The sequence below is a fragment of the Triticum dicoccoides genome, chromosome 3B (assembly GCF_002162155.2).
Source record: "Triticum dicoccoides isolate Atlit2015 ecotype Zavitan chromosome 3B, WEW_v2.0, whole genome shotgun sequence".
NCBI classification, from domain to species: domain Eukaryota; kingdom Viridiplantae; phylum Streptophyta; class Magnoliopsida; order Poales; family Poaceae; genus Triticum; species Triticum dicoccoides.
This window is the reverse complement of record NC_041385.1, coordinates 293,018,281-293,032,054: the sequence shown is the minus strand read 5'-3', so window position 1 is coordinate 293,032,054 and position 13,774 is coordinate 293,018,281.

The following is a 13,774-nucleotide window of genomic DNA, read 5'->3' as shown; positions in this document are numbered from 1 at the left end:
GCTAGTCCAACCTAAGTGATGTCCGGCATCCCTTGGGCAACCAGGGTCTATGCCAACCCGACATCTGGCTCATCCGGTGTGCCCTGAGAACGAGATATGTGCAGCTCCTATCGGGATTTGTCGGCACTTCGGGCGACTTTGCTGGTCTTGTTTTACCATTGTCGACATGTCTTGTAAACCAGGATTCCGAGATTGATCGGGTCTTCCTGGGAGAAGGTATATCCTTCGTTGACTGTGAGAGCTTGTGATGGGCTAAGTTGGGACACCCCTGCAGGGTATTATCTTTCGACAGCCGTGCCCACGGATATGAGGCAGATGGGAATTTGTTAATGTCCGGTTGTAGAGAACTTGACACTTGACTTAATTAAAATGCATCAACCGTGTGTGTACCCGTGATGGTCTCTTCTCGGTGGAGTCCGGGAAGTGAACACGGTTTGGGTTATGTATGAACGTAAGTAGTTTCAGGATCACTTCTTGATCACTTCTAGCTTCTCGACCGATGCGTTGCTTCTCTTCTCGCTCTCACTTGCGTATGTTAGCCACCATATACGCTTAGTGCTTGCTGCAGCTCCACCACCTTACCCCTTCCTACCTTTGAGCTGAAATAGTCTTGATCCTGCGGGGGTGAGATTACTGAGTCCCCATGACTCACAGATTCTACCAAAATAGATGCAGGTGCCGAGGATACCAGTGCAAGTGGCGAAATTGAGCTCAAGTGGGAGTTTAACGAGGACCTTGGTCGCTACTATGTTTCGTTTCCTGATGATCAGTAGTGGAGCCCAGTTGGGACGATCGGGGATCTAGCATTTGGGGTTATCTTCTTTTCATTTGGATTTATCCGTAGTCGGTCCATGAGTGTATTTTGGATGATGTATGAATCTATTTACGTATTGTGTGAAGTGGCGATTGTAAGCCAACTCTCTTTATCCCATTCTTGTTGATTACATGGGATTGTGTGAAGATGACCCTTCTTGCGACAAAACCTACAATGTGGTTATGACTCTAAGTCGTGCCTCGACACGTGAGAGATATAGCCGCATCGTGGGCGTTACAAGTTGGTAATCAGAGCCATCCCCGACTTAGGAGCCCCTAGCTTGATTGAGTCGCTGGCGTTGTTGAGTCTAGAAAAAAATGTTTTGAGTCTTAGGATTATATATATCGGAGAGTAGGATTCTTTTTACTCCTCCGTCCCTTCGTCGCTTTGGTGAGGTCTCCTGGCATAGATGTTTTGACTTTCCTCTCCTCAAATTTCACTAAAAGAAATTTTAGGATCACACGGGTATCTTGGAATCGTTCCGATGGTTTTGTCACGAGAACATTGTTCTTGGTGCCTCCTGACATTTAGGGGTTGTGGCAGTGTCCCGGGGAGTTGAGCTCTGAGGTGTTGTCGTCACAATTTTATCGTTCAAGTTCTGAAATACCTGAGTTTTTCCGACATCGAAAATCTCTTTTATGCAATTGTTGGTGAGATAACCTGGACGTCACCCAGTACTGGGGTGTTCGGGAGTATTGCCATAAGTCTTATAACGGATGCTTTTTGAAGGTTGAGGTACCTGATGTCCGAAGGTTTCTTGGTTATGTGTTGACGGATGGATACATCTGGATGTAGGGATTGTTAGTTTGAGTGAGATATATTGCTTCCCCTGTATCCCCAACACCTGATTGCATAACCAGAAAGTTTCGGGAGTTTATAGGTGGGATTCAAGTAGCTCTAGCATTTCTTCCCGCAGATATTTGGTTGGTGATTGGGTAATCCTTACCACTTATTTGTTCCAGTTGCACCTTGTTATTTCTTTCATCAATCTCTTATCAAGTGGCTTCTCACCTTAATGAACGTGATGTTAGCTTTGGAATTCATTCGTTCATCCTTGTTCGAATGTTTATTGTGAAGACTATATGTTGCAATTTCTATCCGTTGATTCAACTTGTCTATCTGTCTATCAAGATGCTAACGGATGTCACCCTCTTCAGGATGGCTCCGCCAACGCGTCAGAATCCGGAATGCAATGATGGGAGTCAGGCGAACCCTCCACCTCCACCTCCGCCTCCGGAGGCATGGCAAGATTTGATGGCAGCCACAAACGCTAACGCTCAGATGATGATTCAGCTCATGCAAGAGCGCAACCAAGGCCAAGGCAACCAAGGGAATCAAGGTCAGGGGCAGTTCAACCATCAGCCTCAGTTTCCTACCCTCAACCAGTTCCTTGCAAATCAGTCGAAGTCTTTCAGCTACTGTGCCGAGCCCACAGACGCCGATGATTGGCTCGTGGATATCAACAAGCATTTTGAATGTAGCAATGTCAGGCCTGAGGACTACGTTAAGTTTGCTTCTTTTCAGCTCAAGGACCAAGCAGCTGATTGGTTCCAGCAATACAAGGATTCTAGAGGAGGTCGAGTGATTACTTGGACTGACTTATGTCAGGAATTTAAAGCTCACCACATTCCTACCAGTGTTGTTGAGAGTAAGCGTGAGGACTTCCATAATCTCAAGCAAGGCAACATGTCTGTGTACGAATACAACAAGCAGTTTCAGAAACTTGCTCGCTTCGCTAAACAAGATGTTCCTGATGAGAAGAGTATGATCTATCAATTCAGAGGTGGCCTTAGAGAGGATCTGAAGTTAGCTCTCGTTCTTGTTGAGCCTACTCAGTTTCATCAATTCTACAATTTGGCCCTCAAGCAAGAAGGTGCTCAGCTCAAGTGTGAGGCTTCTAAGAAGAGAATCAGGGATGCAGTTTAGTCTTCTTCTTCCTCACAAGTGGCAGCTAAGCAGCAGAAGTTCTACCTCCTCCTCCTCCATTTCTTCATCCTTAACAGCAGAAGAACTCAGGTGCTTGTGGATCTTCCCACCCACCCAACATAGGTTATCAGAATAAGTCAAATTCTCAAGCTCCAAGGTCAAATGCTCCTTATCATCGTTCGCTCTCAGAGGTGACTTGCAACAAGTGCTAGCAGAAAGGTCACTACGCGAACAACTGCTTCAACCAAAGGCGCCTTCCGCCTCCTCCTCCTGTGAGATCTTCAACAAATGCAGTTGTCAAGCATAATCCCAAGTCTGCAAAGGTGAACATGATGAATGGAGCGCAAGCGGAGGAATCTACTGACGTGATAATGGGTAATCTCTTAGTTAATGATATTCCTGCAAAAGTTTTATTTGATACTGGTGCATCGCATAGTTTCATCTCAAGACCTTTTACATCTAAGCATGAGATGGTTTCTCAAGATTTGCCTAGACCGTTATCAGTTGTCTCTCCGGGTAAATTCATGAACGCAAGCTCCATGGTTTGGGATGTATCTATCAAGATGGGAGACTATAAATTTCTGTCTTCACCAATTGTTCTTGGTGACTCGGATATTGATCTAATTCTCGGGATGGACTGGCTTTGTCAGCACAAAGCTCAACTTGATTGTGCTACCAGAGAAATTCAATTGACAAACTCTTCTGAGGATGTTATCATCTATGCCGCTCGTGATGAAACCATTCGGTTGTTTTATCTCAATGAGAAGGGCGGGTTGGATGCTATTTCTTAGATTCCAGTCATTTGTGAGTACCAAGATGTGTTTCCAGAAGAGCTTCCGGGTATGCCTCCGCACCGCCCAGTCGAGTTCGTTATCGATCTTGAGCCCGGCACTGAACCTGTTTGCAAGCATCCATACAAGCTTGGACCTAAAGAGCTGAAGAAATTGAAGAAACAGCTCGATAAACAAGAGCGTCTGGGTTTGATCAGACCGAGTTCATGTCCATGGGGTTGTGGAGTTCTTTTTGTCCAGAAGAAGGATGGCACGGACCGACTGTGCGTCGATTACCGTCCATTGAACAAGAAGACAATCAAGAACAAGTATCCACTTCCCAACATCAATGAGCTATTCGAGCAACTCAAAGGTGCTAAAGTATTCTCCAAGCTTGACCTCCATATGGGTTATCATCAAATTCGCATTCGTGAACAAGATATTCCCAAGACAACATTCACAGCAAGCTATGGTTCTTATGAATATACTGTCATGTCTTTCCGCCTTTTCAATGCTCCTCCAACGTTCTCTCGAATGATGAACTTCATCTTCAACCCCTACACCAATGAATTCGCCTTTGTGTATCTCAATGATATATTGGTCTTCTCCAAGAATAAGACGGATCATGCCAAACATTTGCGATTGGTGCTCGACAAGCTCAGAGAGCATCAATTCTATGCGAAGGTTTCCAAATGTGAGTTCTGTCTTGATGAAGTTCTTTATATTGGTCACATCATCTCCGCCAAGGGCATCGCTGTTAATCCTGAGAAGGTGTCTGCAATTGTGAATTGGGAACCTCCTCAGAATGTCAAGCAGCTCCGTAGTTCTCTTGGTCCTGCAAGCTATTGCCGAAGATTCGTTGAGAATTTCTCTAAGATTGAAAAGCCTCTTTCAAACCTCCTCCAGAAGCATGTCAAGTATGTCTGGACGCCTGAGTGTGACGTTGCTTTCAACACCCTCAAAGAGAAGCTAGTCACAGCTCCTGTCTTGACTCCTCCTGACGAATCGAAGCCATTCGAAGTTTTCTGTGATGCTTCCTTGCAAGGTCTCGGTGCTGTGTTAATGCAAGAGAAGAAAGTTGTGGCTTATACCTCTCGTCAGTTGAAGCCCAACGAAAAGAACTACCCCACTCACGATCTTTAGTTGGCGGCAGTTATGCATGCATTAATAACATGGAGACATCTCTTGTTGGGAAGGAAAGTTGACATTTTCACCGATCACAAGAGCCTCAAGTATATCTTCACTCAACCCAACCTCAACCTCAGGCAAACTTGATGGGTCGAAATGATTCAAGAGTACAATCGAAGTATTGAATATACTCCAGGAAAGGCCAATGTGATTGAAGATGCTTTGAGCAGGAAGGCTTATTGCAACAACTTAATTCTCAAGCCCTTCCAACCGGATCTTTGTGAAGCTTTCTGCAAACTGAATCTTCAAGTTGTTCCTCAAGGCTTTCTTGCCAACCTCATAGTCTCTCCTACTTTGGAAGATCAAATTCGTGAGGCACAACTCCTGGATACCATGGTGAAAAAGGTGAAACGTGGTATCGACAAGGGCATATCCAAATACAAGTGCTTCCACATTGATGACAAAGATACTCTTTTCTTCGAGGATCGTATTGTGGTTCCTAAAGGCGATTTGAGAAAAGTCATTATGAATGAGGCACACAATTCCCTTCTATCCATTCATCCTGGAAGTACGAAGATGTACCATGACCTCAAGCAGTCGTATTGGTGGACTTGAATGAAGCGAGAGATTGCTCAATTCGTGAATGAATTTGACGTCTACAGAAGGGTGAAGTAGAACACCAACGACCAGCTGGTCTCCTCCAACCTCTTGCTATTCCAGAATGGAAGTTTGATCATATCGAGATGGAATTCGTGACTGGATTTCCTAAGACCAGGCGTGGAAATGATGCTATCTTCATTGTCATTGATAAGCTTACTAAAGTGGCTCATTTCCTTCCTATCAAAGAATCTATCACAACAGCTCAGTTGGCAGACCTATACACCTCCAGGATTGTCTCCTTGCACGGCATTCCACAATTGATCTCTTCAGACCGTGGAAGCATTTTCACCTCTAAGTTCTGGGACTCTTTTCAAAAGGCCATGGGCACCAACATTCGTTTCCGCACAACTTTCCACCCTCAAACTAGTGGCCAAGTCGAGCGTGTCAACCAAATCCTCGAATACATGCTCAGGGCTTGTGTCATCTCTGTCACATCCCTGGTCCTGTTATGCACTAGGCCAGACCTCATGTGAGCATCATGTTTTAATTCAAATGAAATTTGAATTGAGGGATTTTCAATGCCTCAGAAACCTTCTAAAAATGATCAACATTAAAATCTTCTCAAAGAAGTCCAAGAAAATGTTCCCCTTAGCCTCTGAAAATATTGCAAAGAGGTAAAACTCAAATCAATATTTTTGGTATCTCAGAGTTAATTATTTTGGGCCTTTGAATTAAATAAATAACTATTTGCATTGGATATATATTTCTTAATTAATTAATATATGTCCAATAATTCTGATCTTTAATGAAGGGCTTTGGAATAATCCTACTAGTCCCTACCATAATTATCAGAAGCAATAAAAATGATTTAGTGTCTAAAACTAAATCAAAACAAACTACAGAAAATAGAAAATAGAATTAAATAGAAATAAGAGAGAGAGAGAGAGAGAGAGAGAGAGAGAGAGAAGGACTTACCTGACGCTTACCTGAGGCCCACTCACCTGGTGGCCCAGCAGAACCGGCCAAGCCCACCACCGCCACCTCCCCGTGTCGTCTTCCTCCCTGCCAGGAGGACGGGCACGCGCCCGGCGCGCGCGGCCACGCGCCCCGGCCACCTCCTCCCTCCTAGCCTGCCTGGCTTCCCCTCGTCGCGCCTAGACGACGCCAGCGCGACCCCCTGGACCCCCTCGCCCTCTCCCTCTCCCTCGTTTCTCTCCTCTGCTTCCTCTCTCTCACTCGCCCGAACGCAGCCGCCGCCGCCGACAAGCTCCCCCGCGGCCACAGCCACCGCCTCGCCTCCCCGACGCCTCCCAAAGCTCCGCCTCGACCCCCTCTTCCTCCCCACCGATCCACGGCCCTCCGGAAGCCCTGCAGCGTCGCCCTCAAGCTCGTCCCCAACCTTCGGCCGCCGGCGAACTTTCGAGGATTCGCGAGCTCCAGCCCCTCCCCGGCCTCGCCGTTGCCTCTACCGGATCCGCTGTGAGCTCCTCTTCCATTGTCCCTCCTCCTCGCGCTCGTTCCCGCACTCTAGCCGCCCTTTCACCGGAGCCGATTGCTCCTCGCCGCCGGCCATGGCGTGGCCGTGGCCACAGCCACCGCAGCTCGCTCCCGAGCCCACCGTCGTGCTCACCGCAACCTCAGGAGCCCGCAACACCCACCAGTTTCTCCCGTAGTGCACCATAGCGTCGAATCGATTGGCGCCCGAGCTCCGGCCGCCGCCTCTGTGCTCGCCGTCGTCATCTCCGGCGACTCCGAGGCCTTTCGATCGCTCAGCTAGACGCGGTCGAGCGCGGGCTACCCCCTGGTGGCCTTCGCGCATCCATCCGTCGCCCGCAGCTCAATTCCGGCGAGTTGCCGCCGCAGTTTAGGTCGTCGCCGGCGAAACTCCGGCGGGAGCTGACGTGGCTCCGTCATTAGGAGCTAATCCAACTAACTAAACAACCTACAGCCACTGACAGTAGGCCCCACCCCTGGTCAAACCCCAGTCAGCGCTGGGTTTGACCAGGATTAGTTCCTGTGTCACTGACGTGTGGACCCCGCACGTCAGGTTTGACCTGGACCTGGCCGTTGACTCGCTGACATCATGTTGGCGTCAGGATGACGCAATTAATTCTTTTTGGATTTAAAATAATTCTGAAAATTCCAGAAAATTGTATAAACTTCTAAAATTCATAGAAATTCAACCGTAGCTCCAAATTAAATAATTTATATATGAAAAATTATCAGAAAAATTCAAGGAATCCATCTGTACCATTTTCATGCATGTTTGAACAATGTTTGTCCTCTGTTTTGGACAAAACAAATAAAGGGCATTTAAATAATCACATATGGAGTTTGAATTTGAATCTTGTATTCAAACCAACTTCATTTAATCTATTGCTAGTTGCATTAGCTCAAAACACATTCATATTGCCATGTCATGAGCATGCATCATATTGTGCATTGCATTGATTGTATTTCTTCTTTGTTGCCGGTATCTGTTCCCTCCCGGTAGACGATGTTCCGACATTGTGATCGTTGACACTGATGAAGACTCAATGTTATCTTCAGAAGTGCCAGGCAAGCAAAACCCCCTTGCTCATTTCAATACAATCCTACTCTCTCGCTCCTGCTCTCTTTCACTGCATTAGGACAACAACGACATATTTGTTACTTGCTGCGGTAGCTGAACCCCTTTATCCTTTGCATGACCTGTCATTGCCACAGTAACTAGATGAAACCCACTAGCATGAGTACGAGTTGTTTGAGCCCTGATGTGCCTACTCATTTATGCTTGTTTGTCATGCCTGCTACTGCTTAGAGTTGAGTCAGGTCTGATTCATCGGGGATGAATCAGAGGCGTGTGAACATGTCCTACTGTGTGTGAGCTAAGTGTGTGAACACGATTTGGTAAAAGGTATCGGTGAGAGGCCATGTAGGAGTACATGGTGGGTTGTCTCATTGAAGCCGTCCTCAGGAATTGAGTTTTGTGTTTGTGATCCATGATTCAGCTACTACCATACATTGGGCCCTGAAATATGACCCCGCTCGACTTCTTATTCACCCAAGTCCTCTGTCCAGGAGTTGCAAGTAGTTTCTGGTGTTTGTAGTATGCTGGAGGCCGTGCATAGCGCTGACCGGAGGGGTGGGCTGTGATGCGGTAGGCACGTGGCACGGTGTACCGGGCGCCCGTTTGGTGTCTCGGGAACCCTGTTCACATCGTTTGGGGCTGTGAGCGAAACTCCGGCCGGATCTCCTCATGGATGCAACCCGAATAGGCGATAAACCTGGACTAGAGACTTGAGTGTTTAGGTAGGTCGTGGTCTACACCCACGTCGGCTTTCGCTTGAAGTCTGCCGAGCACATGTCGTGTGCAGACGCTAAGTGGTGGAAACATGTATGAAGAAGTACACCCCTGCAGGGTTAACATCATCTACTCGAATAGCCGTGTCCGCGGTAAAGGACTTCTGGGTTGCTTATATCAGTTCATAGACAAGTGAAAGTGGATACTCTAAAATACGCAAGATAAGTGTGAGTGCTATGGATGGCGTTCTCGTAGGGAGACGAGAGCGGATCCATAGTGGTGTATTGATATGGTGAATATGTGGACTCGTGTGCACCACCTCAAAAGAGTTACATTGCAGTCATAGTTTAGGTTAGCCACCGAGTCAAAGCTGGCTTGCTGCAGTTAAACCCCACCATCCCCTTGTTGATAATGATGCATATGTAGTTAGTTCTGATGTAAGTCTTGCTGGGTACATTTGTACTCACGTTTGCCTATTTTATGTTTTTGCAGAGAGACTTCAGTCTCACTAGTAATTCTGTGTGGTCTTCGACGTTTAGTTGATACCTCAGCTACGATCTTGTGCCCTCGGCAGGATCTGGTAGATAGTCAGGCTTCTCAGCCATTTTCATTTCTAGATGTCTATACTCAGACATGTTGAGCTTCCGCTTGTGCTTTGATTTGTATGCTCTGAATGTTGGGTCATGAGACTCATGTTTGTAATATCCCGCTCCTCGGAGCCTAATGTATAAATATTTGAGTCGTAGAGTCATGTTGTGATGCCATGTTGTATTTGCTCATATCGAGCATATTGTGTGTATGTTATTGGAATGCTTGGTATGTGTGGGATCTGGCTATCTAGTTGTCTATCCTTAGTAGCCTCTCTTACCGGGAAATGTCTCCTACTGTTTCCACTGAGCCATGGTAGCTTGCTACTGCTCCGGAACACTTAGGCTGGCCGGCATGTGTCCTTCTTTGTTCCTGTGTCTGTCCCTTCGGGGAAATGTCACGCGATGAATACCGGAGTCCTGTTAGCCCGCTACAGCCCGGTTCACCGGAGTCCTGCTAGCCCAGTGCTACAGCCTGGATTCACTCGCTGATGACCGACACGTTCGATGCTGGGTCATGGATGCCTGTCCCTATAAGTTGGTGCCACTCTGGGTTTACGACTAGCCATGTCAGCCTGGGTTCTTTGTCATATGGATGCTAGCGACACTATCATATACGTGAGCCAAAAGGCGCAAACGGTCCCGGGCCAGGTAAGGTGGCACCCGTGGGAATACCGTGCGTGAGGCCGCAAAGTGATATGATGTGTTACATGCTAGATCGGTGTGACTTAGGATCGGGGTCCTGACAGCGTTGGTATCAGAGCTTGACTGCCTGTAGGATTACCAAGACAAACTGGTCGAAGTTGAGTCTAGAAATGCTTTAGTTATATAAGGGAATTGATTGTGGGATGGAACGTAAGGCTCTTTTTACTCCTTATACCTCATGCCCTTCTGATCTGAGTCATCTTATTTTTTCTACGGGGTTAAGGAACTAGGCTTTCTCGTCTTTCTATCAGGATCACGTGTTACTAATCCGTAGACCTGTAAGGTTGTTGGACTTAAGCCTCAGTTCAGTTTCTACCTCTGTATGTTAATTATTGATCTCGAAACCTTGATATTGTGCTTCTGAGTGGTTATGCCACCATTTTGTAGTATGTCTCCAAACTTTTTTTGAGCATTTACAGCCGTTATGCTGTTCGAGTCATCCCAGGTTTCCAAAGAGTCTGATGCATTTGCAAAATCCTTTTCCTCTGGTTTCAATGTCTTTTAGGCCAGGTTAATCACACAAATTGTTAAGTTGAGGTACTCCACTGCCTCGACCTTTATGTTGGAGTTATTATTATGACCCTAGGTGTCTCAGGGGATCATCTAGTAGTCTAGCCATGTTTTATGTCCCAGTGTGATGATTCTGGCTTTTATTCTCGAAAGCATCCCGTGATGCCACTTAGTAGTAGGTATTCTACTCCTTGGGTTTTGAACCCGAGATTCACCCTACTTACTTCATGTTGATAGTACTTGCTAGCTTCCTTAGGTTATTAGTAACCTTTGCGATAGTCCTTGAAGTCTGTGGTATCTTCTTCTTCCAAATACCATGAACTACTTATGGCAGAAGTTCCTCGTTGAACTGAACGATCACAACCAGAGTGCTCTTGATGAGTTCTCCATGCTATATTGTGACTCTGCCAGCTCAATCTTTCTGCATGGGTTATCGGGAAGAATTATGTTGAACCTGGTTCGACATACTAATCTATGCATCCACAACTCAGAAAATTATATGTTCCTTTGAGTTGTTCTCTTTAGTTGCATTCTGACCCTCGTCTATCAATTGATAGTCAAGAGTATGCATGCATTCGTTCATCGATGCCTATTATTCTTGTGGTCCGTCAAGCCATTCTATCGCGGAATGACTAGGAGAAACAAACTCCAGTACCTCATCCATATCTAGGATTGGGTCTTAGCAGTTGTACTCCGCAGATCAAATTGTTAATCCAGCTTTTGGTTCTGTTCTACCTTGGAGTATTACCCCCTTTATGTCAGAATTGTCATGAGAACTGCACCAACTCTCATGAATTTTGACGTAGTGATACTTCTCACCATCATTAGTCATTCCTCGGTCTTCGTGTTGATGCAACCGGAATACCGACAAATGAATTGTGATGTGTGCAATCAATACTCCTAGCAACCTTGTTGCTTGGTAGTTAAAGGACAATAATTTCATTCTTAGCGTGTTGGTTCTTGAATCATCATTCTAAGACTGTTCGTGCTACCTAGTCCTTATTTCCGGTGCACTCTTCGATCAATGAGTTAGGATTATTCAAATCCTTGCTTATTTGATCATATTGTCTTGCCCTGGAAAGCAAGATTGTTCTCGAGCTTAGTAACATACCGGTGGTTGTGATTTTCTGATTATCTTCTCGGAAGTATCACCGGGTTGTCACCCAACCGCTATATTGAGCTCGTGATCAAGTTGGTTTATTCTTGTAAACCACCCTTTCTCCAAGAATCTGTGTTGGATACCCTGAACTAGTTGGTTGAGCTAAACAACAACTTGGAGAGTTGGAAGATAAAGGCTTCTCCGATTTAGTTTATGTTAAGGGATATCTTTTGTGTGTGTGTGTTGAAGAAAGATGATATCTTCATCAATTGGTCCTTGTGATTAGTTGTTGGATTTATTATCTTACCCAAACCTTTGATTGAGTATGGGCTATCGTCAAATCAAATCAGTACCAACGATGCTCGTAATGTTGTCTTACTCGTGGTTGATCCCTCGAGCATACACCATTACATCCTTGGTCTGACCAATGCTATCACCGTGTTCACATGATGGTGGAAGTCCAGTGATATGGAAATTCCGATGAGTTGTTGTTGAGCCCATCAGTAGCGTTTTGTCTCCCCCCATGAATCATGTTGAACATCAACCTAGTGTTGGAAACTTTTGAAGGCATTTTCTTCATTCTAGTTCATGAAGCATATGTTCGGATGTAAGAAGTGACTTCCTCCAGTTCATGTGCATTTGATGCAAGTTGCCGCCGTGGATTCGAGAAAGTCAATGTTGTTTCCTTTGGAATCATCCCAAATCAGTCATGCATACGTGCGAAGTATTCTGTGGTTCGGAGACTTGCAACCACCATTCTATATGTGTCCCTAGCACACCAAGCCACTGATTGATTTGTTCAAGGTTAATAAGTTCTAAGTGCTAGTCCCGAAGGTACCAGACGGATTTGTACAAAACTTCGATATCCTCGATGATGGTTTCCCTCCTGAACTCGATAGTGTTTTATTATAAGACTACTGTGTGGTCATGCTTTGTCTCGGACAACATGTTCACATGTTGTAGCAGAACCAGCTCATGTTTTGGAGCTTGCTACCGTAGCTCACTCCCCGAGAATCCCGCAACATTATCTCGTCGATTTGTGTTGCAAATTTTCATTTTTCTTTCTAGACTTGATGAGTCTGGGATATCCTGACACCAACCAGATCTGAATCTCAGGCAGATGTGATGGTTGGAACATTTCCCAAGAATTATAATATTGGTCTCTCAATAACCGGCAAGGTGGATGTCGTGGCCAACACACCCATCCGGTAGACCTATTATTATAGTATCTTGTTTGAGGAAGTTGGCCACCTCCCCATAAGGATTTCGTAGGATTTACCTCCGTAACTGTTCCCTATGGATTCTATTGCTCCCGAAGTCCGACCTTTTACTTGATGTTCTAGTTATCAAACCATATCTATGAATGGGATAAACTAGCACATCAAGGAGAACATTAGAAGCGGAGTGCTAAATGTCTCTCGGTCGATCATCCAGATTTTGTTTCCTTGGCCTCGCTAAGGTGAAATCTGAGAAGGTGTTATCTTCCTTTGCATCTGCATCATCCATCATTAGCCATCATGGTAGTATGTTGTGTTGCCAGGATCCTTGACACGGATATTGGTAAAATCTTGATGATTATGGAAATGCTCAAGTTCTTGAGAGCACGCGCAAGTGCTAGGTTTTATCGCCGGCACTAACTGGGATTGCTCCTAGTCTCTTCGGTTATGCTATAACCACTCCAACAGTGAATTCACTCTCTATTGTTGGGTTCTTCCCCAGTTATCAGAATCATTCCCAGCATTTGCATTTTGTTCCCAGCTTGCCCCGCCAATGTGCCATTCTACCATGGGTCTCTTCCATTCCCGGTGGTAAGCAAATTCATCCATTACGTTGTCTTCAACAAGGTAATCCACATCATCCAAGTCCGACTATGCCATCCTACCGACCCCCGCCAATCGATTGCTGTGATTTGCCTTAGGCTGATATAGAGAGTCTCAATGATCTCTATATCAAAGGTAATTCTTTTTGCCACTTAAGGTAATAATCTACGAATCACCCTCCTCCAGGATGTCCCGCTGTGGCATCATGGAAAACTCAACTCGTCGCTACGTTGACAATCGTTTACCACCTTTTTAAAGTATGGAATTGTTGTCTACCTAGCGATCCCTCGTCATCTGTCTCACTCCATTTCCTCAGATGTATGCTTCGTGTCTCAGCTCAAGAGATGTTGCTACGTCTCATTCCGAGAGTTAATCCTGAGTTGTTTGACCTTCGAGAAGATTGACCCTTCTAGAGTTCCCTTCTCCTCTCGTTGTCATGTTGGTTGGAGTTCCCAGAGCAAGACGTCAAGACAAGATGATGATCGAATCAAGGTTCTTATGAAGTGCAACCTGGATCGTGAAGATTGTGCTA